Below are 26,606 nucleotides of genomic sequence, written 5' to 3'. Positions count from 1 at the left end.
AACTTTTTTTTCAGAGACATTTTGCCAGTTCTGCTTGAAGGTGTTCCTCTACAACGTCGGCTAGATATGTATTTTCAACAAGATGGTTGCCCGGCGAGAGTGGTTCGAGGTTAGCTGGACAGAAATTTCCATGAAAAGTGCTTAGGAACTCATTGTCCGATCCAATGGCCACCTCGTTCTCCGGACTTAACCCCAATGGATTATTTTTTGTGGGGATACCTAAAAAAATAAAGTGTACAGTATCCTGAAGCCCGTGGCTTCAGTCGATGATCTGAAACGTCGAATTACTCTAGACTGCCTAGATCTTGACTTCGCCACCATAAGTGCTGCTACAAGGAAAGCGTGGGAGTCCAGAGTCATTGCTTGCCTATCCGTTGGTTGTGCCCAGTTTGAATAGATTCTTTAAAAAAAAAATTACGTAATTTTGACAAATTTGTTTTTCATATTTTAAATTACAATAACTTTTGAAAAACCTAATCGATTTCAAAATTTTTTTGTTGTGTGTTTTTTAGGAGCTTAAATACTATAAAAATATGCACAAAAAATATAACGTTCCATTTGAAAAAACAAAGTTGGATGCTGTATCTCGAGATACAGGGGTTTAAAAAAATGGGCCAATCACTGAAAATAAACTAAAATAAAAATGATTAAATACGTGTTTTTTATTTTTTCGAAATTTCCCGCCGTTAAAAAAAAAAAGTGGGTGGAGCATATAACTTTGGTCACCCTGTATAAGAAACTAATCAATGTACGAGAAAAACATTTAGAAATAATTTAATTGATTTTATTGGTTCTTTTAAAAGTGGTAGACGCCCACCCATACTGCTTGCTTATTGGCCATCATTAAACCAATCACAATCAACACTGTCAAAAATCTAACGCTACTTGAAATTCTTTTCATGAAAATTGATAATATTGCGAAGTAGCAATTTCTCGTTTTTCTCAAAAAGAACAAAAACATTTTATTGTTATGTGAACGTAATTATAAAATGAATTAACAAAGAATAGAAGTTGAAAATAAATTTTATAACTTATAAAAACCTTGAGAATTGTAGCCATTGTTAAGTTAAATGATAGTTCAATTTGAAATTTCAGTTTTTTTTTTTTTTTTAATGGCTAAAGAAAAAAGATGGCTACGTTGGCAAAGTAAGTATATACGTACTTGAAAGATTTAATGGATTATAGGGCCAATAAAGTTGAAGATTTCGATAATTAACAAAAAGATTTTGTGAAATAAAAATGCTCATACCTATTTCAATTAAGTTATTGAATCATTTTATTATGACAGCTGTAAATTGTTCTTTAAAGTTAGATTTCTTTTTCTCAATTTCTTTAAAGACGAACATACAGACAACAATTTGTACATTAAAAGAAAATTTCTTCATTCCATTCAATTATAAGTTTTTATTGGATTGAAGAAAAATTAATAATAATAATAATAATAATAATCATTTAATACTGGGGGAATGCCAGCTGTCTTTTGATGTTGATTACTGCAAAAATTTGTTGGGCCATTAAGTTTTATTACGTTTCTCATAATGGATTTTTTTCTGCTTTTTATTATTAAAAAGAACTTTTACCGATTCTATACAATAGTTTCTTTTTTGTTAATTTCTATTCTTCATTTTAACTGAAAAGAATTCTTACTTAAGGTTTGGAAAAATACATATTCAAAGCGGATGTATCCCCGGGCATAAAAAAAAAGAATGTACATGTTTTTGTACTTAGCGCGAGCGAAGCTAAGGGGTCTCCAAAAAGTGATTTTACCAGCAATGAAATCAAATTAAATGTTTGTATATATGTAATTAAATCGTGTCAACAGCGGTTCGTGGAGACCTTCTTAGAGTATTTCCCACATGCACACTCTTGGTAACGGAAGTGGTCTTCTCTTGAATTCTTCGCTCTTATCTCCACCACAGCGGAAAGGGTTCTTTTAGGCTGGAAACATAGTGGAGCGGCGAGCAAAGCGGCGATGATAGCGAAGAGCAAAGCGGCGAAATCAAACACAAGTAAACAAATGGGACCGCGCATAGTGGCGAGCAAAGCGAAGATAGAGCAACGCTATCTATAAAGAGTGGAGCAAAGCGTTATGACATGTTTGATTTCTTCGCTCTCATCGCGCTCAATTTGTGAAGGTTATTTTTCAAAGGTTATGGATATTGATACATTTATTGGTTTAGTTTGTTTAAAGAAACCTCTGTGGGACCACAGTATTTGCGAAGCTATAATAGTTTTTAACAATTAATAATTAATCGTTAAAATTAATTAACAATTAGTAGTTAATGGAGAATTCAGGTAATTTTTGCTACATTTAATTTGGTTCTCAATCCCTTAATGCTAACTTTCATCTAAATACTAGGCAAAATTAAATTAAATTTTCACGTCCTACTACTTCTGATCAGAACGAGTTCTCCAATCCTTCTTCTGCAGCGTCGTACTACTCCAGTTTTTCAGATGAACAACATTAATTTACGACTGATTTAATAATTATTAGTAATAATAAAGTGATTTAATAAAATTATTGTTTTTTTTAATTGACTAATTTCTTTTTATCTGCATATATTTCTATTTTGTTTTTAACTATTCTAGTCTAACCTTAAAGTAACTGCTAGGATTAATGGGGTTACACAGATTTGTATTTAGTTAATTTTTCTATATTGTGCCTAACTTTTGTTGTGAGTTGTATTATTCAAAAACAATAAAATTTGATTTTGATTAATGGGGTTACACTGGGCTAGTATGTAATCAAATGTTGATAAGACATTCGAAAATACGCATGAAACTTGCCAGGATGCTCCCGAAGTTGATGGTACAAGTGATGAAATTCACCAAGTTCATTTCTAGACTTATTTATGTCATGTACACTGCAGCTCCTACTACTAAGCTGCTGCAAATACCAAAGTTTCAACGAAGAATTTTCATATAAAAATAGTTCCTCCATCTTGTTTTGTCAAAAGGAGAACGCGACTAAACTCGTCACTATGTGCATGCGACTCTTTGCTCGCTGCTCGTCGCTCTCTTTGATTTGAAGCAGCTATCATCGCCGCTTTGCCCGCCGCTCCACTATGTTTCCATCCTAATAGAGATTTGGTTTGATTTGGTGCATACACGTCAAACTCTATAATTTGGCCCTATAATCCATTAAATCTTTCAAGTACGTATATACTTACTTTGCCAACGTAGCCATCTTTTTTCTTTAGCCATTAAAAAAAAAAAAAAAACTGAAATTTCAAATTGAACTATCATTTAACTTAACAATGGCTACAATTCTCAAGGTTTTTATAAGTTATAAAATTTATTTTCAACTTCTATTCTTTGTTAATTCATTTTATAATTACGTTCACATAACAATAAAATGTTTTTGTTCTTTTTGAGAAAAACGAGAAATTGCTACTTCGCAATATTATCAATTTTCATGAAAAGAATTTCAAGTAGCGTTAGATTTTTGACAGTGTTGATTGTGATTGGTTTAATGATGGCCAATAAGCAAGCAGTATGGGTGGGCGTCTACCACTTTTAAAAGAACCAATAAAATCAATTAAATTATTTCTAAATGTTTTTCTCGTACATTGATTAGTTTCTTATACAGGGTGACCAAAGTTATATGCTCCACCCACTTTTTTTTTTTAACGGCGGGAAATTTCGAAAAAATAAAAAACACGTATTTAATCATTTTTATTTTAGTTTATTTTCAGTGATTGGCCCATTTTTTTAAACCCCTGTATCTCGAGATACAGCATCCAACTTTGTTTTTTCAAATGGAACGTTATATTTTTTGTGCATATTTTTATAGTATTTAAGCTCCTAAAAAACACACAACAAAAAAATTTTGAAATCGATTAGGTTTTTCAAAAGTTATTGTAATTTAAAATATGAAAAACAAATTTGTCAAAATTACGTAATTTTTTTTTTAAAGAATCTATTCAAACTGGGCACAACCAACGGATAGGCAAGCAATGACTCTGGACTCCCACGCTTTCCTTGTAGCAGCACTTATGGTGGCGAAGTCAAGATCTAGGCAGTCTAGAGTAATTCGACGTTTCAGATCATCGACTGAAGCCACGGGCTTCAGGATACTGTACACTTTATTTTTTTAGGTATCCCCACAAAAAATAATCCATTGGGGTTAAGTCCGGAGAACGAGGTGGCCATTGGATCGGACAATGAGTTCCTAAGCACTTTTCATGGAAATTTCTGTCCAGCTAACCTCGAACCACTCTCGCCGGGCAACCATCTTGTTGAAAATACATATCTAGCCGACGTTGTAGAGGAACACCTTCAAGCAGAACTGGCAAAATGTCTCTGAAAAAAAAGTTAGATACCTTTCACCAGTTAAGTTCTCTCTGTAGAAGTATGGGCCGATTAGTTGATTTCCTAAAACTCCACACCAAACGTTTGTAGAAAAAACAACCTGAACGTCGAATAACTCTAGCCTGCCTAGATCTTGACTTCGCCACCATAAGTGCTGCTACAAGCAAAGCGTGGGAGTCCAGAATTTTGGCTTGCCTATCCGTTGGTTGTGCCCAGTTTGAATAGATTCCTTAAAAAAAATAACGTAATTTTGACAGTAAACTTTTGTTTTTCATATTTTAAATTACCATAACTTTTGAAAATCCTAACCGATTTCAAAAAATTTTTTTTTGTTGTTTTCAGGAGCTCAAATACTACAAAAATATGCAACAAAAAATATAACGTTCCATTTGAAAAACAAAAGTTGGATGCTGTATCTCGAGATACAAGGGTTTACAAAAATGGGTCAATCACTGAAAATAAACTAGACTAAAAATGATTAAATACGTGTTTTTTATTTTTTCGAAATTTCCCGCCGTTAAAAAAAAAAGTGGGTGGAGCATATAACTCTGGTCACCCTGTATACGTTCATTAATATTTTTTTCCCCCATTTGTTTGATAATTGTTATTTATTAATAATAATTAAAAAAAACACGTACTTCATTTTGTTATTACCAATATTATTTTATTTTTAACATTATTATTAATGATGATTATTATTATTATTGTAATAATGTTTATTAATAAAGGGACGCCAGTTTGTGTATAGAGGTAACGTTTATCGACAAAGAGATCGCTAGATAAATATTCCATAGAGTATTAACATAATTTTAGGTAAACATACTAGCAAACATTTGAGTATTTTAGGCGTAAGAGGTACGGGTAGCAGAGAGGCTGTATTAGTTTATTATATTCATAAGGAATATATGGTAATAAGTGACGATGACGCTTTTATATATATATATATATATATATATATATATACATATATAAGTATATATATACACGCTTGAGTTCATATATAATATATTTGATGGGTCTTGTGTGGCAAGGAAAGTTTACGCATGTCTTCTACAGGAAGTCTATGGAGGAATTACGAAGTGTTAGTAAATCTTCACTAAACAGGATCTTTACTGACAATGTTTGCACCAAAAGGTTGGCGTATTTAGTTTACAATATGATTAATGCTTTACTTTTTACATTGTACTCCTATTTTTCGATGAAAGAAAATAATTGTTCGCTTTTGTATGTTTATTTATTTTCTATTTTATCTTATCGTGCTACTAACAATTAGATCAGTAAACTGAGGTGATAAGGCTACGAGGGTCGTTTGAAAAGTCCGTGCAAAAATAAAAACTACTTAATTTTTTGGGGTAAACCTTTTTTATTTTTCAACATAGTCTCCTTTTAGGCTTATACACTTCGTCCAACGCTGCTCTAGTTTGTTGATCCCTTCCGAATAATAGGATTTGTCCAAGTCTGAAAAATAGCCATTCGTTTCTGCAATCACCTCCTCGTTTGAATAAAATCTTTTTCCCGCCAGCCATTTCTTCATATTGGGGAACAAATAGTAGTCCGAGGGAGCCAAGTCTGGAGAATAGGGGGGATGTGAAACGAGTTGGAACCCTATTTCCATTAATTTTGCGACCACAACTGCTGAGGTGTGAGCTGGTGCGTTTTCGTGATGGAAAAGGACTTTTTTGTGGGCCAATCGTGGGCGTTTTTCTTGCAGCTCGGTTTCCAAACGGTCCAATAACGATTAATAATATGCACTTGTAATAGTTTTACCCTTTTCCAGATAGTCGATGAGGATTATTCCTTGCGAATCCCAAAAGACAGTCGCCATAATCTTTCCGGCCGAAGGAACGGTCTTCGCCTTTTTTGGCGCAGATTCCCCCTTAGTAACCCATTGTTTAGATTGTTCTTTGGTCTCAGGAGTGTAGTGATGTATCCATGTTTCATCCACAGTGACGAAACGACGCTTCAAGTCCTGCGGATTCTTCTGGAACAGCTGCAAACCGTCCTTGCAACACTTCACACGATTTCGTTTTTGGTCAAGCGTGAGCAATCGCGGCACCCATCTTGCGGATAGCTTTGTCATGTTCAAATGTTGATGCAAAATATTATGTACCCGTTCATTCGAGATGCCCACATCACTAGCAATCTCACGCACCTTCACTCTTCTGTCATCCATCACCATATCATGGATTTTATCAATGATTTCTGGAGTAGTAACCTCAACAGGGCGTCCAGAACGTTCAGCGTTACTTGTGCCTATATGGCCACTCCGAAAATTTTGAAACCACTTATAAACTGTTCTAGTCGAAGGTGCAGAGTCACCATAATGTTTATCAAGCTTCTCTTTAGTCTCCTGAGGCGTTTTGCCTTTCATAAAGTAGTGTTTAATCAACACACGAAATTCTTTTTCGTCCATTTTTTGAAAATCACTCAACTTCCTCGATTCAAACGAATGCCAAACACAAAGAAATAGACCGATCTGGCTGAAACTTGGTGTGTGTTCTTCCAAGAGATGCTACTAACTAAACATAACCTCGATACGCGCCAGTAAAGCTATCTCTCTAACTTTGCACGGACTTTTCAAACGACCCTCGTATTTATTTATATAAATTGTATAATTTTTTTTTTTTTCAAAATTAAGCATCAAATTATATTTTAGGTTTACATAGTGCACGATAGCCGAGCGGTTAAAATACTAGACCCGCAAAGCTAAGATGTATTGTTGGTTTAGTGGGTTCGATTCCCACTCAAGGGTCTTAGATTTTATTTAATAGATGGCAAAAGTGATTTATAGTTCTGTTTGCTACCTAATTCGGTAGTTGGACTTAAAAACAAAAATAAGCATTACATTAATTACATTACTGGCCACAATGAATCCAATCAGTTAGAGATTTAATTGTAGATTGCAATGAAGTAAGATATTTAGCTTGCAGCCAGGCATATTCTAGGCTCACAGAGATACAACAAACTGTAGACGCCTTTGTGTGCCCTTTATTTTGCTTTTGTCAAATTCATTGTGACTGGCTACCGTGGGATTCTGTCTCTGACACCCCCATTCATGCACAACCTGCCGCCATAATTCCCATACAAAACATATTCCTATTCAGGTACAATTTTACATCTCTAAATAATTCATTAAAATAACAAAACTATGTTATAATAGCCTGAATAAATATGTTATTTACTTAACACCTTCATATGTATTTTAATTGGTTAAGTCACGCTAAAATTATTAGTATTTATTAAGCACTTAATTAAGCCCTACTTAACAGGAAATAACCAAAAAACAAACGGTGCTACCAACGTTTCTTTGACTCCTCGACAGATGCTCAAAACTCACTTCCTGTAAAGGGACACAAGATTATTGCTCCTTCCATTTTTAGCTTATCCAATGGCTCGGTAACTAGCGCCCTCTACTGCTGCTTACAAAACCAAACTTAGACTTGTGGACTGAATTTGTTCGGGAATCATGGGAAATTATTGATAGCGAATCCAGTTCTTTCAGTCCAAAATCTTTCATTCATCACAATCAAGAGATTTTTAGTCCAGGTGGTAAAACAGCCACCTAAGAGGATCGTGATGGTTGGGTGATAACTGTTGCACACAGTTTAAGAACCATTTGGAACATAATAAATGCTCAAAATGCAACTTAAAAAAACTAATCCACCTGCAGAAAAGTAGAAATTCTACCCTTCAGATTGTGCGAGAAAATTTAAGATTGATCTTATAATATTTGGCGGCCATCGTCTCAAAAAATCGTAAAAAATACTGTTTATAGCTGGAATTAGGTGTTCAGGTTCCTGCTTGTTCTAGATTTAAGTGACTGAAGATTTGTTCCTGTATAGTGGGTAAAGAAGGAGTCTGCCTAATCTTTTGATCTGAGAGCACTAGCGGTAGAAACTATAAATGTCATCCGATTGATTATAAAAAGATCTTAAGTTCTGTAGACAACTCGACTACTCTTGAATCTAGAAAGCAGGAAAGTGTCCAATTTAATTTGGAAAGTCTACCGCAGGGTGTAAATTGAATTTGATTAAGAGAAAATAAAAAATTAAATTTCAGTAATAAAGAAGCATCTGTATATTTTATTCAAAATCTTTGAATATCTAAAATTTCTTTGCTAGAATTTATTGACAGAGTTTTTTCAAATAATGGTAAGTGCTAATCGACTTCCTTCCTTTGATACGAACATACAAACCTTGAATAGAATTACTTATTGTAATTAATGAAAGTAATTAATTATAAAATTTTAAATTTTAAATTAAATTGAATAACATGGTTTACTGGGAAGATGGAATGAAGAGATGCAAGTAAGTTGTGACGTCACGAACAAGAGATAGGAGGGGGTAGAGCAATTTAATTTACAAATTATGCCATACAAGATGGAGACAAGGCTGGAAGTTGTCTACTTGAGTACGCTGAGTAAATATTGAGTTGGAAGTGAGTGAAGACGAGGAATGAGTGAGCAAGAAGAAGGAGGGGGACTTACTTTATGTTATTGAATTTCATTAGTAGTTAATTTGATAGGCGACGACTATGAAGATGCAGGGAAGTGGGAGCCACCACTAGGCTATGAACCAACTAATATAATAATATGTCGTGTGCGCCGCGGAGACGGTGGCCGGGGGACGAGGTCTCTTGGAGGCGGTCTCCTTCTACACTCTACACACGGCCACAGTTTGCAAGAAATCCACGCACAAACACGCATAAACTTGCTGACTTTTCGGCACTGCCAGCCAAGTTCTCCCTTTTATAAACAGTTCAACTGGTTTTCCTTACTAATTTCTTTAGATCTTCAGATGTGCTATAGATCAATGCAGTTTTTCCATAAAAGTGTAGTTGAGGACAGGAAGTGTGCAGCTGAACTTTTTTCCGGGTTAAGTTAGAAAATGTATGTGTTACGTACTTCCTAAAATGGTTGTGGCATATCTTAAATTTTGATCAAAGGGATGCCAATTTATTTCAGGTGGGAATAGGGCAAACAAATTAATTTGGTGTGAACACCCCGCACGATTTCCTGTTTCTACATCCTCAAAGTTTCTAACAGCTCCAACCTTCAGAGATTAAAATACCGTTTTGTCGCCAAAATATACTCAGGTATCCTTTCTCCCAATATTAATAAACACGTTAGGTAGGTAGGTTAGGTTTGTCGTATTCTTTTAGCTGAGTAACTAATATCAATTTAACAAAAATTTGTCTCTTGGGATCGGATAAGACCTCACCTTGTTTATAAAGTGCGAACGTTTTTTTTTTATATAGGTACAAGTTTCCCAAGACAACTAAATTGTTTTTAGTCAATCAAATAGAGTAAAAAAAAAAAATATTTTTATCACGGAGGATGAAATAAGAAGAAAGAAAGAAAGAAAGATACGTTTATTATGCCCTGGGACTCATGTCCCTTAAGGGCAACAAAAATAAATAAAATTTATATGATAAACAGAAAAAAACTCTCGGTTAAAATAATAAATATAAAATAAAATCCAAACAGCTGTTCGCAAAAAATTATTTACAATAAATATAAACTAATAAGAAAAAAATTATAACTTTCACAACTAGAATAAATAATAAATAATAAAAATAAATAAATAAACTATTTCCTCCTAAATTCCTGTAATAAGTAGTCATAAAATAAAAATCTGAAATTAAAAATTGTTTTCCTGTTCGTAAGGTCCGTTGGTAGGTCGTTCCACAGTCTACAGGCAGTAACGAAAAAAGAATTCTGATAGGTAGCAGTCCTGTAAGTTGGTATGTACAGTCTGGTGTGGACAGTCCTTGTAGTCCGTAAGTCCAGTACACCCTTAGCAGTAAACATGTCAAACAGATATCGTGGAGTCTGCGTCCTAAACAACTGGTATAGAAAATTGCCCTTAAAATATTTCCTGCGGAACTCAACATTAAGCCACCCCAACTCATGGTAATGTGCTGTTATATGTTCGTCTTTTCGCACATTTAATATAAAACGGACACATGAGTTTAGTGATCGTTTTAGCTTTAAGTTGAGTTCCGCAGTCAAATCAGCGTACACTAGGCAGCAATAATCCAAATAAGGGAATATCAGTGTACTGACCAGCTGTCTACGGAGCGGTACAGGTAGCAAGCCTTTGTGGAGTCTTAGCTGGTACAGTGACTTGTAAATACTATTTGAAATATCACAAAATAAGGGCGGAATTTTTAAGACAAAAGATTGAATCTGACGGCGAATCTGTGGAAGAAACATTTTCTGAGGAAGAGGATGACCTTTTAACAAATGTTGATAATCAGGACGATATTTTCGATGCAGGAAGTGGTGAAGTAAGTTATTGTTGTGACGACGAAGCTTGAGAGGAAAGAAATTTTATTTTAGGCAAGAATTTGGAAACTATATGGTCTGACAAACCTCTTAAATCAAAATTCTCCAAAACTGCTGAAAGAGATTTTGTTACACATCTCCTTAGGCCAAAGGGTGAAGCCAAGAGAGCTTTTTGAAGGAGGAAAATTATTCTCGTTGTTTATAACAGACGAAAAGATTGACATCTTAGTCAGATGTACAAATAAAGAAATAGAAAAGAAATGTCAAAAAAATAAGACTAAACAGTGGGCATATAGTAACCAAAAACTCTACTCACAAACTAACATTAATTAGTTAACATTTACTTTCAAAAAAGCAAAACCCCACCTTGTGAAAAAGTGAACGATTATTTACCTTGTGGGCAGAGAGTTAAACCATCCTCAGATTCTTTGAAATTCCTTTCGCAAAATTTAGTAGCATGAACCCGTTTAAACAAAAAATAATAATTCCACCAATCCTTGCAATCCCACTTTAATCTTTAGGTTCGCAAACTTTCATCCCAAAATATCCTAGATAAACCCTTTTAGGCTATAAAAACACCAGTGGCCTTTGCGATTTCCTTACCAACTGACGAGAATTATTATCTCAGCAATGGGGAAGCGTTATTGTTGGATAGTTTTCTTCTACTCGGAGTGTGCGCTTGTTCAAGTGTGCATATTCTGTGCTAACAATGTTACCTACAACGTTACAAATGCTGGGAAACAAATTTAGAAACAAGTCGAAAAAATATTCAATAATATTAAATTACTTGCTATTGCGAATTACTTTCAAAATTTTTGCAATCGTCCTTAAAAGTAATGTAATTGACAGTGCCATCATGATATGACGTCAAAGCCGAAATAGCCCTTTAAAGGAAGTCACTAATTCAATGAACTGAAGCTTGCCGGAGAATGAATGAGTGGAATTTAGTGCCTCAAGATACCTGTTGAATATATTTTGTTTTCCCCTCTCTGGTATATTTATCTGTTTGACATTTCTGTGGAAACGGACATAACCTCTCTGTAACCTCACTCAAGTAACTCTTTTATTTTATCTGATCTCTTTATTAAAATAATTTATTTTAATGAGGTAATTTTATAAACTTGTTCACAATAACTTCAAAGCAGGACTTAGTAGACCGTGGATTGGAATAATGCTTCTATTCTTGCAGACATTTATTGTGAAAACATTTATTTCCTTTCCGTTGCGTAAAACAAGAAGTTACTTCCATTAATTTAAATCATTGTATCTCGGGAATAAGGTCGTTCTATTATTATTATTTTTTGTATTTCCTCTTAGTTACAGGTAATCGAAAGAATTGCTATTTGTCAAATTTCTTGGTGTTCTGGTTGTACCGGTCAAAATTTGTCTTAAATTCCCTGACTAGTAGTTGTACCGTCGACCGAATGGCAAAGATTATTCACGAAGAGATGGTCAGAGCGTAAGTCTTGTAAGTGACTTTGTACTGAAGTCCTGTTCTTCCAAGATTCTTCCTTAAAGATAAGGGATTATTAGGTAAATTGGCTTCCACCATAGGCAGCTGTTGCCCTACTATAATAATATGTATTCTCGAATTATTGTTTAGGATAATTTCAGTTAGAGGGAACAGATCAGATTGTTTCTAGGTTTATTAAAGTGACTCACATAGTTGTAGCTACGTGTACAAAAGTACTGTAAAGGTAGGTAACAGAAAGGTATAATTTCTTATTAGGAAAGAAAGCTATGAAATGGGAAGGAGCGGCCAGTGTAAAGAGAGAGTCAGTGAGGAGAGGGAGTTGAAGTAATCAATATAATGTAGTAAATAATAAATATATATTGATCTATAAATAATAGATAAAAACTGGCCAATAAGGTGCTCCCTAACTCAGTACACAGTATTGATCTTCCTTCTAATCAGAATTAATACATTTTTAAACAAAGGTTCACTTAGAAGGGCACAAGGGTGCGACGGTACGCGTCATTGTAAACATAACTTTGTACTAGCTGGGGGGATGGGCCTAGCTTGCCGCCTCATGCCGCCCCCAAGCTATTCGCTACTACTTAGTAGCTAATGATCTTTACAGGAAGTAATTAAATATACTCAGTTCAGCCACCCAAATAAACATATATTTAATAGGGTCAAGCTGTCTTTGGGCATTTTCTTTGCCTTAATTTCTAATCATCAGGTAATTTATTAAGATTATTAGCCATCATCCAGGCTTCCGAAGAAGAAGAAGAAGAATAAATATTTATTATAATAAATGTACACAATCCATAAAATAAATATAGAAGTATAAATGTATAAAAACATTTCAACCTTCTTAACTAAGTGAAGTAAGAGAAAAGTTAGGTGAGAAGGATTGGAATGCAGGGAAAAAAGGAGAGAAAAAACCTGCAGCTAGTGTAGCAAGTTAGAGTAGGATATGTTATAGTCTTCTGTGTCTCAATGTTGTAGGAGGCTATGTAGCGGCATAGTGGATGGCAGTCTAGGATGGAAAGGAGTTTGAGCAGACGATTTTGGATATAGGAGTGTTCCGGGGGATAATGGACGCAGTCTCCGTGGAGTGAGTCAATTCTAGTGCGTCGAGGAGAGTCTGTCGCGAGTCTGTGAAATTTGTTCTGGGTTATCTGAAGTTTCTTGATGTTGCTACTACAAGTCAGGGCTCCAGGCGGAGTAGGCGTAAAGCAACATCGGCGCCTAATGACTACTTTGTAAAGGAGTAGTTTGTTAGTCACAGTCGTTTTGGAGTCACTTGGAGAGTAGAGGAAATAATAGTCGTTTAGCCAGTTTGCCTGCGTTTACTTTGACCTGAACGTGCGTTACCAATGAATCCAGGCTTCCAAATTTGGATGCTGAGAAAGAAAATTAAGTGATTAGCTTAGGATTAACTTCTTAATCCAAAGGACACGGATTGGAGAGTGTTAACCTATAAATGAGAGTTGTCCCGTTAAAACACCCAATGAATTACTAAAAATTGGACCGTTTTTTTGAAATAAAAACGAGGAAGAAGTGAAAATGGAATAAATTAAGCTGTGCAAGGAAGTGAGCAACCTTGTTGGAGTTTCAAATTAGACGATGAACAATGTAGAAGGAGAAATTTGGAAGGGTAACCAAAGACGCAGAGTAGATACACGAAGCAGTTTTATAAAAGAGAAATGGAAAATGTAAAACTGTTAAATTATAGAAGCAATGGTAGAAATAGAAGTGTTTGTTTAATCTAGGATTCACAAAGTATTTTTATGGTTGAAATGCTTTCGAGCAAACTTGCGTGGCAGCTTAAGAAAAAGGAGGCGCCTAGTCTTGAGGGTCATGATTGCGATGAGAGAGTGGGAGATCCGTTTAATTACCACCAGTAGGTATCAGATTGCAGTTTGCCAGATATCGGCTTGCTATGGGATGGATGTTTTTGGGAACAGCGGAGGCTGGACGATAAGATCCTGCACCCTAATATTGCCGATTAATGGCAATAAAAAAAACCTAGAAATCTGAAACCTTGGATTTCGGGCCCTCTCGTTCAACCGTTACTTTCAACATCACTTCTGATCTTACCCTTCTTTCATTCTAATTCTAGTCCTTCTTCATTTTCATTGCTTCGAGCTAATCCCTTAGTTTCATATATGCCTGGGATTGTCTAGCGATGGACAACAATCTTATCAACTTTAATTTTGGTCAGTATCCCTGTCTCCAAACCAGATAACATCATCTTCCTGGATCTAAAATAGGGCTGTAAAATGTAGGAAGTTTTTTTGCATTTCTACTGCAAATCACCGAATTCAGACACTACCTTTTCTTTCTGCAAAAGCACAAGGAGCTAGCATGTCGCCATACCAACCAGTAACCTGAAGAACCAGTTTTGAAGCCTTACCTTTTCTTAGATAAGTTTTTCATTGCGGTTTTGTTCCCAGTTTTTCTGTTAAAAGATGTTTATCATCAACTAAGATAGTCCAGGAGAAGATGCTGCACACTGCAACTTTTAGTTGCACTAACAAAATTAAAGTTAATAAAATTATATCTTTATCAGCACTTTTCGGTTCTGTGATTAAAATTTTATTGGAAATAAATGCTATTTGAAAAAAATAATAAATCTTTAGTTTACATACTAATGTTTGTAATAAATTAACGAACTGTAACAATTATTAGCTATTAATAATAATGAAGCCAGTTAGAAGGGTATTATTTTTTTTAAAAAATTGATTTATGAGGCCAAGATCACTAAATAGTGACACTTGTATAGAAAATGTTAATTAAAACACAGGCTCCTGCTTCGGCTAAATGAAGAACTATGTGTGAGCCCGCCCACATCTAATTACTAAGTGCGCACCCAGATTCAGGTGTCAGCATATCATTCTACCTGTCATAATTTACTAATATTTAAAAAACTTCATTATTTTTCTTCCACATTTACCTGGAGACAAGAAAATTACAGGGTTTTTTTGAATTATTAATTAGAAGAATGCAATTCTCTCCAGCTATCTTTTTAGTACAATATTTCTTTTTTGCCTCCCAACATTGTTTTAGGTTTTTCTCGCTTTTCTCAAAAAGCGAGAAAAGCTTTTTTTTGTAAACCGATTTCTCTATCTTTCACTCACTAAACAAAATGTCTGGGGAATAATCATCACCTTTTTTTTAGATAAATCATGGTGTTAAAGACAGAAATCAGTCAGGGGAACTGTGGAAGTAACCAATATCCTCTTAGTAGTAAAGACACCGAGAGACAACTGCTAAGCAGCTCCGAGAAGTAGCCAAGAAGGGCGCAGAAATGTGTAGAAACAGAAAGATTGTAGACTTACTACTTTAAGAACTACAGGTACGCTGAGTTTCTGTCCAGCGTTCGGATTATTATCCGCCGGCCATTTTAACGATAATTGATTTTATTATAAGCTCAGATTAAAATTCATATTTCATTGGAAGTGTAATTTTAAGACAATGCAGTTTTAGTTCATCTTAGTCAATCAATACCTTTATTGATATCTACTAATACACTACTAAGTGTATTGAGTAATTTTATTGAATATTCTTTAGTAATACCATTTCATATCCCAATCTCTACACCTTTATTACTCTTTACCTTCTCTGTTACATCATCACGGACTACCTGAACACGGATCCTTAACGGTCATCCTGATCCAACATCTGTTTGCTATTCATTAAGCCCAGCAAAGGATGTGTACACTAACTTGGGTTAGTAACTTCGCCGGCCAATTCTAGGTCATAGCCATCACATCTCACATTCGCATTTAATTGGACGACTCAATAACTCTTTCAGCTCAAAGTGGAACTGAATGTGGAGAGGAATTTCTTTGCGCTTGTACTGCACAAGAAGTACAATACATTCTTGATGGAGATTCTTGATGAAAATTAAGTTGCATAAATGAATGAATGAAATGTTGTGGCTTTCTACTATTTTGGATTTTTCATGATAAAATGTTATTCAACCTGAAACTTGCGGGGAATTTCCAAACATATTCCTTTTAAACGCAAAATTAGTAAAAGGGAAAGGATTAGCACATGAGAGTTAGCAGAGATACTTGGTTCGAATCCAGCTGCTAGCTCTTAGATTTTCTCTTTCGAAAAGCTTCTTACAGCTAACTGCCCAGTGATGGACTGAGTTAATTGTAACGAGATAACACTGAACTGAATAAAGCTCCTGGCACCAATAATTTTAAACGTTGATGCGCCTTAAATTATTAATAATAATGATAGGAATAGTAATTACAAAACTATTATCTTAGGAAAATACATTTGATAGTTCATAACATAATTAGTTAAACAAATCGAAAAAAGAAGATATCTTTATAATAAATCTAAAAGTACTATATTCTAGTTACTGATATATCAGTGTAGCTACAGTCAATCTGTATTTATGGATGGACATACGAGTCTAGTATGGCAGGAACAGCGAACAGTACACAGGGCAATTATATGCCATCAAAATTGCTATATATTCCTTATCTGTTCTACTGGTCAATCGGCCAATGAGGAATGTCTTAATTGGATGGCCTTATCAGGACCACTATATTTTTGACAACATGATATTCATCCCTTTGTACTCATAGTATGGTCCACAGATGCTGTTATAGTAATCCGAAATGCACTCTTTTCATTCAGCCCTTATATTTGTTTATTTTGTTTTGTTCGAGGGATTTCATTTTGTTTAATACCAAAATATGTTTCTGTAAAAAAACCATCTGTCCACTTTTCAAAACTCCTCACAGCAACCATTTGTCATCAAATACAAAATAAATTTTTCCAAATAAGAGTTGAAAGATTCGAGTAGAAATTAAGAAGTGAAAGACCTTTTTGAAACACCGAAAGAATGATAAATCAAGCTATTTAATAGTTACAGCGGTTTCGAGCTAATTTAGTGCTAGAAGATGTAGACGAGAATTAAGAATAACTAAAGAAGCAACGTGCAATGATGTTTATTTTCTGTAAAATTGGTAAAGTGAAGTTTATTTGATTGACAAAATTTGTATGTTGTTTATATGTAGATATAGAATTCTGCTGGCTGAGTAGGCCCACTAACGGCTTGGGTTATAAAGCATTAGACTGAAATAGATTGATAATTGACTGAATCAGGAAATAGTCCGATAGACTGACGAAGTCTGCGAAAAAACACCAAAAGAAATGGAATAGATTTGAAAATAGCGTGTCATCCACACCATGCTCATCGGCAAACCCTCAGGTAGGACGAGAAACCTCCTCTTATATTCTTGATTAGTGATCTATGTAGAGGAGTACAAAAGGGATAACCACCAGGACAACTTTGGGCACTTTTGGGATCTACCAGAGAAGAGCGAAGGGTCAAAAGCTACTACATTGGTAATTTCCCTTCTGGAGAATGATGGGTATATCTTTGTACCCAGGGCGAAATAGTACCCTTGGGCACTTTTGGGATCTACCAGAGAAGAGCGAAGGGTCAAAAGCTACTACATTGGTAATTTCCCTTCTGGAGAATGATGGGTATATCTATGCCAACGGCACGTTTAAGGAGGTATAACTTCATTTGGGCAGCCAGAAGGTTCCAATCAACTATAGAGATAGCTGTCCATTATTGATACAAAAAGTATCATGATGCAGCAAAAGTGACCTACCAGTCAATTTTTAGGAAGTCTCGGCTAGTTAAGAGGGAAACAGCAGGCCGGAGCCGGTACTTGAGAATGTCAAAGACAAGCTGTTTTGTAATGTTGCTGTCATCACAGGTCTGGACCAAAGTTAAAAATTAAAAATTGCCGTCTCTAATGATTCTGCCATAAAAGAGATGCTTGTGTGTGTGTGTGTAGTTGAGCGAACAAGATTTGTATCGACGACTTCTGTAGTATTGAACTTCATTTAAAATATTTATTACTACCAATAAAGCTCCTACTGAGCTTGCCCTTATTCCAATTTGTTTATATAATATAATAATTAAGATGGCTGAAAAAAAGAGTAACTGGTTAGAATGAAATAATATAATCATGTCCCCCAAAAACATACAACGCTTAATATTATTGTAACTTGGACTTTAATTACGTCTTAATGTAAAACTGTCAGGAACAGGAACAGGAACAGGAACTGTCAGGATTGCTCATCGCAGTCCTACCAACAGAATTTAAAAAGAAGAAAAAAAATAGCAGTGCAATATAGCCGAAGGTAAACAAGCAACTTCAATTTACTGGAAAGCTCAATCGTCCGACACGAGACCGCCAGAGTAAATATTTCTACAGACAAATTTTTTCATTTTTTCCCCCTCTGCCCGTATTTATTTATATAACCAGAGATCGGTTTCGTGGGCACAATCCATGGATATAAAATATTTTGTTTACGAAGGCTTTTTTTCTACTTCTTCTTTATTATTATTTTATTTTTATAAGAGAAGGATTTTTCTCTATTTATTTATCTACCAATGGCTACGCCGGATAAATAGAAAGCTCAGGATTTAATTTTTTATGTCTTAAGTAAAGTAAATAATAAAAACATTATATAAATAAAAACAAACAAAGGATGTAGCCATTATAGCGATGTACGTCTGTTTCTTTTAACAATAATATATTAGCACGTGTTTTTATTGTTTAAACATTTTTAAGCAATTATTAATATTTTAATTAGAACCGAGTAGGGCTTAATTAAAAAAAATGTATAATACATGAATTGGATAACGTAAATGATCTTTTTAAAGCAGTTATATCTATTACATACCAACCCAAGTCGAATCTGCTGCATTGAGGGTGACGTCTTAATCTCCTGTTCTAGAGTAGAGTGGCCGTTTCAACTCTTTTACAAAATTTCATTGTTTATTTTTCAAATATTAATTATCCAGGAAGTTCGACCATTCTACAGGTCCTACTATTTTTTCTTCTGTGTCATGCCATCGCCACTCCTTATTTTTTTCCCATCAGAATGTAGGGGTAGTGAACCCCCCACAACTCATCCACTTTAGCGTAGGAGTAGTGAAACCCCACCACTCATCCACCCTAGCCAGAGAGAGAGAGAGTCAGCCCCCTTGGCACAGAGAGCCCCCTTGGCACACAGAGAGGGGAGGCTCGGCGAAGGTATATAAGAACAAGAGGAAAGTCAAAGGGATTCAATTCTGATATATTCAGTGATATATTCAGTACGATATACTCAGTTCAATATTCAGTTCGAGATTCAGTTCGAAGATTCTGCTCAAAGTCTTACACTTCAATGGTACACATCGTTTAGCCACGTCAGTCAGTCTGTTCGGTTCTTGTAGTGTAAAGTATACAGTCCTTGGCAGTCAGTCACATACAAATATAATATCTTATACCGATACTAAAAGTGTTATTTATCCAACAACGTTAACAACCAACATCACTCCCTCCTCAACCATTACAAGAATATGAAAAAAAATACTGTAATTACCCCTGTGTCTTTTACTTGAAGATTAGTGGGTTGCAGTTTCTTTTGGTCTTTTGGTACTGTTGAGTTTATATTTTAGCTCCAACGTTGGATATCCGATTTGAAACCAAATGTTACAAAAAATATAGTTAACAGGAGAATGTTACAAAAATTAAGGCACCAGAATCTTTAGAAGTTCTAGAGGAATATAGCTTTCCTAGAGCTTTTTTGATCCTTTAATTTGACTTGTTTTTTTTCTTTAAATATCTGGAAAATGCTTGCCAGCCCTGAAACTTTATCCCAGACATTCTCTCGTCGAGTAAACTTCCTGGTGCCCTTAATTTGGGAGGCAATTTTCTTACAGCATTGGCAAGCTGGAATAAGTTGCAGCCTGGTGACCTGGATCACCGTCCTTCTTGGGAGTTTCACTGTAGTGTCTGGGAGAGTGAAATCGTATAACCTTCTTGTAATTCTCTCTGGTGGAGAGTGGTTGGGTATTGTGTGACTGCGAGCGGTTTTCCTAAACTATCGGCTACCACTACACTTCCTAGGAGATCGCTAAAGAATCTAAGTAATCTGGGAAATCCCCTGGAATCAATACCAACCTTTTTCCTGCCCCATCAATTCTTCGGCAACATTTGCATCCAAACTAATTGAGTACGGCCTTAACTCCTATTTGGATTTGAAATTGTGTTTTTCTCATCCTAAATTAGAGTTGTTCTTAATATGTTAGATTTGGAAAGACCTGTTTAATTATGAAACAAACAGAAAATTAGATTTGAGACAAAAATGGGGATTACTTGAGCACCAAGGACAAGTGTCCAGTAATTTGTCGGAAAATTCTAGTTTTCTTTTTTGTTAAAGAAAACTAAAGGAAATAACAAAAAAATTATGATAAAAAATTTAATACAGAAATGTGAATATTTTGTAGGAGATTCTCTTTAGTTAGATAACAAAATGCTAAATCATATACATAAATATTTATGTATAAAAGCCATTACCCAATCAGTTATTCTATATTTATTCAAATAGTTTTGTTTATTTCTATGTGACTATACATATTTTTAGTATTATTCAGTCTTTAAAGAAAAACAGCAATTTATAATAAATCATACAGCGTTCTTTTTTGTATTACTTTATTTTCTGTGACTTCACTTTCCTCTTCTAATGTTGGTTAGCAAGAAACAGACAGACAGCAAGACAGCTGAGCTTGATGTTGGATGTTCACTGTGATGAATATGATCCTGCTGAAAGAAGTATGATGTCATAACTCCCTCTATGCCTCTCATTGTTCTAATTTAAGCCTGTTTTTATTGGCTGTTCCATATTGCCTGCTGTTTGGTGTTCGCTGATGCCATTTCCTTGGGTTTGGGAAAAGTAGCTCTACACCGAAGAAAATGGATTAAAACAAATTCCAGTCGATCAGAGCTAAGTTTAGACTGGATTTTGTTTAAAGGAAGTGACAGGATTTGGACATTTAAATAATATCAATTAATCAGTTTATAATGATTTCTTTTTTTTAGGGTGCGTCAACATCTGAAGTCATTGGCGCCCGTAGCTGTTTTCAATACTCATCACTGGACAGTGAGCTGTAAGAAGTTTCAAAGGAAGAGAAGATCTAAAGGCCAATAGCAGGATTCGAGCCTGTGATTCAGTTCACTAACCACAGAAGTCATCCCTACTCTAATTAAAATTATGGTTAGCGTTACAGTTTTGAAGCTGAAGTTAATTTATAAATACAATTGTAGATATGTCCGTAATATATGCATAAATGGTAAATGTCACGGTAGCCGAGAGGTTAGAGGCGAGACCTGCAAAGCTAATATGTATTGTTGGTTAGTGGGTTCGATTCCCCGTCTTGGGCCTTGGATTTTATTTAATGGATAATAAAAGAAATTTATAGTAAAGTATGTTTGCTAGTCGCCTCCGTCCACGACACCTAATTTGGTAGTTGGATGTAATGCCCGCCTGAAAAAATAGGCAATTGCTTTACTTTACAAAATGGTAAATACGACGGTAACCGGGCAGTTAAGAGACTAGACCCGCAATGCTAAGATGTATTGTTGGTTTAGAGGTTTCGATTGTGGTACTGGTATAGGCCTTGGATTTTATTTAATGCTTAATCAAAGGAATTGATAGAAAAGTACATGCGCTATAGGCTATATACTTTCACGATGCCTAATTTGGTACTTTGACGAAAAGCCTGCCTAAATAAATAGGCATTACTTACTTCTTTTTTTGTTTTTTTACGAAATATTGCCATGAAAACAGGTTCAAACCAAGTTATAAGCCTTGTTTGGCTACTGCCTAGAAAAAAATAAATTAAACTCGAACAAGCCGTGATGCAATCTATTGAGCTGATCTTTCACTACATACCATTTTTAATAGATACGAGGTATGGCTATTAAATAACGAGACTGATGCTGCTACAGAAGAACTATGCATGCGCCAAATCCTAACGACCGACAGCCGTACAGCGTAAAGCCTTCTCTTTCGATTGCAGCGTCTCACGTGTTTGTAGAGAAATCTGTCTGACCGGAACCGTCGTTTGTGTAAGAGGTGTTAGTTTCGTTTTGCCGAAAACATCGATACTACACATGTAGTAGAGCAACGAATTGTCGTATTTCCTAGTCATTAATTTTATCCAGCTGTTAGAACAGCCGAACAAGCTAAAATTTCACTTAATTCTATCTCTCGCCCAGAACTGCCGTAAAATGGTTTTCATTTGTGAAAAATGTTATCCAGAAAAGTTAGATCTGCCTTTAGGCATGCGCATACAAAGTTAAAGTAAAATCTTAGGAACTACCTAGTGTTTATGAAGCGTGAACTTGTAACTGGTAGATCCTTAGTTCGAATCCCGCGTGTTCTGCTACTTTTTTTATTAAATTGGTAAAAAGTTTATAGTAAAATATGGGTTTCTGGTGCCCCGTTCACGACACTTAATGCCGTAGTTGGACGACTAGGAACGCTAGTAAATAATAAATGCTTACTTTAACTTTTCTCGCTTGCTTAATGGCCATTCATTTTAATGTAAGTCATTATTCCCCCTACTGAAGAAGTCCTTGCCTCGGCTAATGTGATCTGCAGGATACATGTTACAGAATATGGCCAATAAGCAATCACACGTGCGAGTAAATTCTATTACGATAGTAAAAGAAATTAGATAAACAAAAATAGACATTAGAAATCTAATGATCAGAGACATTTGTATGAAATTACTATTGAATGTGGGAACGTAATATTATTATGTTGTCCCCCGACAGAGCGCACTGCTGTAGACATTACTGGGAGGTGGTTAGCAATAGAAGACGACATTAAGATATCGAGTCTGTGGAGGTCTTGTGTAGACCAGCGGCTGGAGAGGAACTCTTAAATCAACAAAGTCAATCAATATGTATAATATACAATGTTTGTGTAATATGGGAGGGGGTATGCCTTCCAATATCGACCACTTAGCACCGTCTATAATAATTCTCTTCTACTATCTCTGGCGCTATGGATGGGTGCTGAGTCTGGCTGATATTGTCAATTCACAAACACACATTTTGAAATATCTAAATATTGGTTAAAATGGGAAAGTACCTGCTGTTATTGGTCCCAACGCTCTGCCATCTCAATATCTTTTTCTTTATATCTTCTACGCATCACATTTATACATGATATTACATCACCTATTCTTCTTCTTCTTCTTCTTCTTCTTCTTCGTATTATATATTTACAAAATTACCTTTTACAAAATTTTGTTCTAATATTTTTCTTCTTTTGTCCAGGATCCAAAGCCTGCGTACATACTTGTAAGGTGAGGAATCTATGGAGAACAGTAATAGCAAGAAGTCTAGCTAAGATCGGAAAAAAACATTGCTTCGTTTCAAAAATGACATTGGACTTGGACTACATCTAGGAAGAGTTTTATCTTCTTTGTTATTCAGCGCAACGCTGGGACCTGCTGTAAGAAAAACCTCCATTAATAGAAATGACGTTGTTTATAATAGATTGTTGCAAATAATGACCTGTACGGTGACGTAATATTCCTTCGATTGGAAGGAAACTAATGAATAATTCTAAAAGTAGCAATTTTAAAAAATATAGCTGAACTGTCAGCCAGATCTCAAAGTTTTATCTCGCCAATGCAAATCTTTTGCCATTCTTCACAATCTTAATTAACCAAAGTTTTGCCTCTAACCTACCGACCAATACAAAGCAAGTTATATGTAGAACGAATAAATAAAATGTATTATGTATTATTTAGATTATATTAAGTTTAAAATTTTTAAATGAACATAGATCCTATTTTTATCAAGTCATAACTGCAGCAGATCAATGTTACAGTATTTATAACTCTCGTACCGCCGAACAAAATGCATACTTACATCTGGAAATAATATTAGCGGAGCATTTAGAAGAAAATTAATGCTTCAGATTAGCTGAAAATGCTCACATTTATTTTATTTATGGTTTCCTGAGTATTTTAATGCTCATCATGCATAATAGATTTCCTTGCAGAGGTCAGTCTTCCCACAGGCTATTCAGTTGCAAATTCCTGAGATTTGAAGACAAAAGCAATCAACTGTAGTACGTATCAATTGTTGGCAATTACCGCATTGAAGGACATTTGATTAATACAGTTTTAGATAATCTTACTATAAGTACCACGCTGGCAGGCTGGTGGATTGTTCGCTTGGAATTCCAAGATCAGCACATGGGACTAAGTGCTTGCGGTTACGCGAAACACTAATTGGATACTGCCAATCAAATGTAGTGATGACACATGTTTAAGACCATAGTCTATTAATCACAATTAGCAGGTGCTTAGCTTGTATGCGATTTCAAAAAGTACTTTTTGTAAGCAATTTCTTGTGCACCACTAATTTTGGTGTTCATCTTGCATGCTGATCATTTCATGTTGTGTTTCATTAGATATTCATGTAGATATGTTTGTCTAAATAAAATTTAGATCTGCTTTAGTTCTGTAATTGGTCAAAATGTTCCTAAAGTTTTTTACATTTCGTTAAAGATCGCCAGTTACGATTTGAAAGTTTTAATTGGCCAACCTATACATGGTGACCATGGTTACAGGCTCCACCCACTTTTTTTTTTAACGGCGGGAAATTTCGAAAAAATAAAAAACACGTATTTAATCATTTTTAGTCTAGTTTATTTTCAGTGATTGGCCCATTTTGTTAAACCCCTGTATCTCGAGATACAGCATCCAACTTTGTTTTTTCAAATGGAACGTTATATTTTTTGTGCATATTTTTATAGTATTTAAGCTCCTAAAAAAAACAAAAACAAAATTTTGAAATCGGTTAGGTTTTTCAAAAGTTATGGTAATTTAAAATATGAAAAAAAAAATTCAGTTTACTGTCAAAACTACGTTATTTTTCTTAAAGAATCTGTTCAAACTGGGCACAATCAACGGATAGGCAAGCCAAAACTCTGGACTCCCACGCTTTGCTTGTAGCAGCACTTATGGTGGCCAAGTCAAGATCTAGGCAGGCTAGAAGTATTCGACGTTCAGGTTGTTATTTCTACAAACGTTTGGTGTGGAGTTTTAGGAAATCAACACTCGGCCCATTCTTCTACAGAGAGAACTTAACTGGTGCAAGTACTTTTTAAGAGACATTTTGCCAGTTCTGCTTGAAGATGTTCCTCTACAACGTCGGCTAGATATGTATTTTCAACAAGATGATTGCCCGGCACATAATGCTAGAGTGTTCGACGATACCTGGACACAAATTTCCGTGAAAAAAGCAATCCAGTCGGAGAGTCCAATCCAATGGCCACCTCGATCTACGGACTTGATCCAAATGGACTTTTTTTTTTTTTGTGGGGATATCTAAAAAAAAAAGTGTACTGTAACCTTAATCCCGTGGCTTCAGTCGATGATCTGAAACGTCGAATAACTCTAGCCTGCCTAGATCTTGACTTCGCTACCATAAGTGCTGCTTCAAGCAAAGCGTGGGAGTCCAGAGTTTTGCCTTGCCTATCCGTTGATTGTGCCCAGTTTGAACAGATTCTTTAAAAAAAATAAGGTAATTTTGACAGTAAACTTTTGTTTTTCATATTTTAAATTACCATAACTTTTGAAAAACCTAACCGATTTCAAAAAAAATTTTTTTGTTGTTTTTAGGAGCTCAAATACTACAAAAATATGCAACAAAAAATATAACGTTCCATTTGAAAAACAAAAGTTGGATGCTGTATCTCAAGATACAGGGGTTTAAAAAAATGGGTCAATCACTGAAAATAAACTAGACTAAAAATGATTAAATACGAGTTTTTTATTTTTTCGAAATTTCCCGCCGTTAAAAAAAAAGTGGGTGGAGCATATAACTTTGGTCACCCTGTATAATTTTCTTTTTACGTTGTCTATTTCAATTACCTACTTATAAGGAAATGTAATGCGATCAAACTAAATTTTTGAAATTTAGATTTATATAGAGGAAGTATCCGTTTTCCAGGACCTCTGAGTTCAAAAGAAATGTTTTTTTTGAAAATGTTCTTGTTTAAAACAATAGTTGCAAGAAGATGAATTTTTACTGTACTAATATTTCAGTTTTTGCCTCTTTTTGTCTCGCCACGATTATTCTATAAATATTGTACACGAATTTTACTGATGGTATTCTAAAACTTTTTTAAAAATATTAAGAGCTAATAGGACGCCCTTCTGTGAGATATGAGTTTAGGTTTTTCTGTACAAAGACCATTTCAGAAATATGGTGTTACAGTACACTGCTTTATAACAATAAATAATATAGCTGAAATTGCAATTTCAGCACCAAAATGGATTACTGAACGGATTTTTGCACTTTTTGAAAAGTGGAATTATTCCACTCGTGTTTATCATTAATAACTTTATCTGAAACTCAACAGGATGAAAAAAATTAATGTTAAAATTAGTAATCTTCAGGGCTAATTTACAATATACTGTTTTACATCATTAGAGAGTTGGTGTGTCTTCTGTCTTATCTGTTCATGGACTGAGACAAGACAGAAGACACACCACCCCCTTTAATGATGTAAAACAGTATATTGTAAATTAGCCCAGAAGATGACCTAGTCCCTAGGTCGAAAGCTCGGCAGAATAAAGTTTATAATGACTGAAACTGGCATTAATTTTTCATCCTATTGAAACTATGATTCAGTCACCAAAAATAATGAACAGTACGTAAT

At 34.9% G+C, this 26,606-nt stretch overlaps 1 long non-coding RNA gene across 1 annotated transcript in view; it reads left to right on the top strand.

The window, feature by feature from the left end:
* The window catches only part of LOC141448634 (uncharacterized), a 55,328-nt gene extending 31,549 nt beyond the window's left edge, over positions 1 to 23,779 (top strand). The window contains exons 2-3 of the long non-coding RNA XR_012455186.1: positions 20,957 to 21,131; positions 23,204 to 23,779. This is a non-coding gene — a long non-coding RNA (uncharacterized lncRNA). The remainder of the gene's footprint in view (positions 1 to 20,956; positions 21,132 to 23,203) is intronic.
* The last annotated feature ends 2,827 nt before the right edge of the window (positions 23,780 to 26,606 follow it).

This window comes from Rhodnius prolixus, unplaced genomic scaffold, assembly GCF_049639745.1.
Source record: "Rhodnius prolixus isolate KJV_2025 unplaced genomic scaffold, Rpr scaffold_2, whole genome shotgun sequence".
Lineage (NCBI taxonomy): Eukaryota > Metazoa > Arthropoda > Insecta > Hemiptera > Reduviidae > Rhodnius > Rhodnius prolixus.
This window is presented reverse-complemented; position numbering and strand designations above follow the sequence as displayed.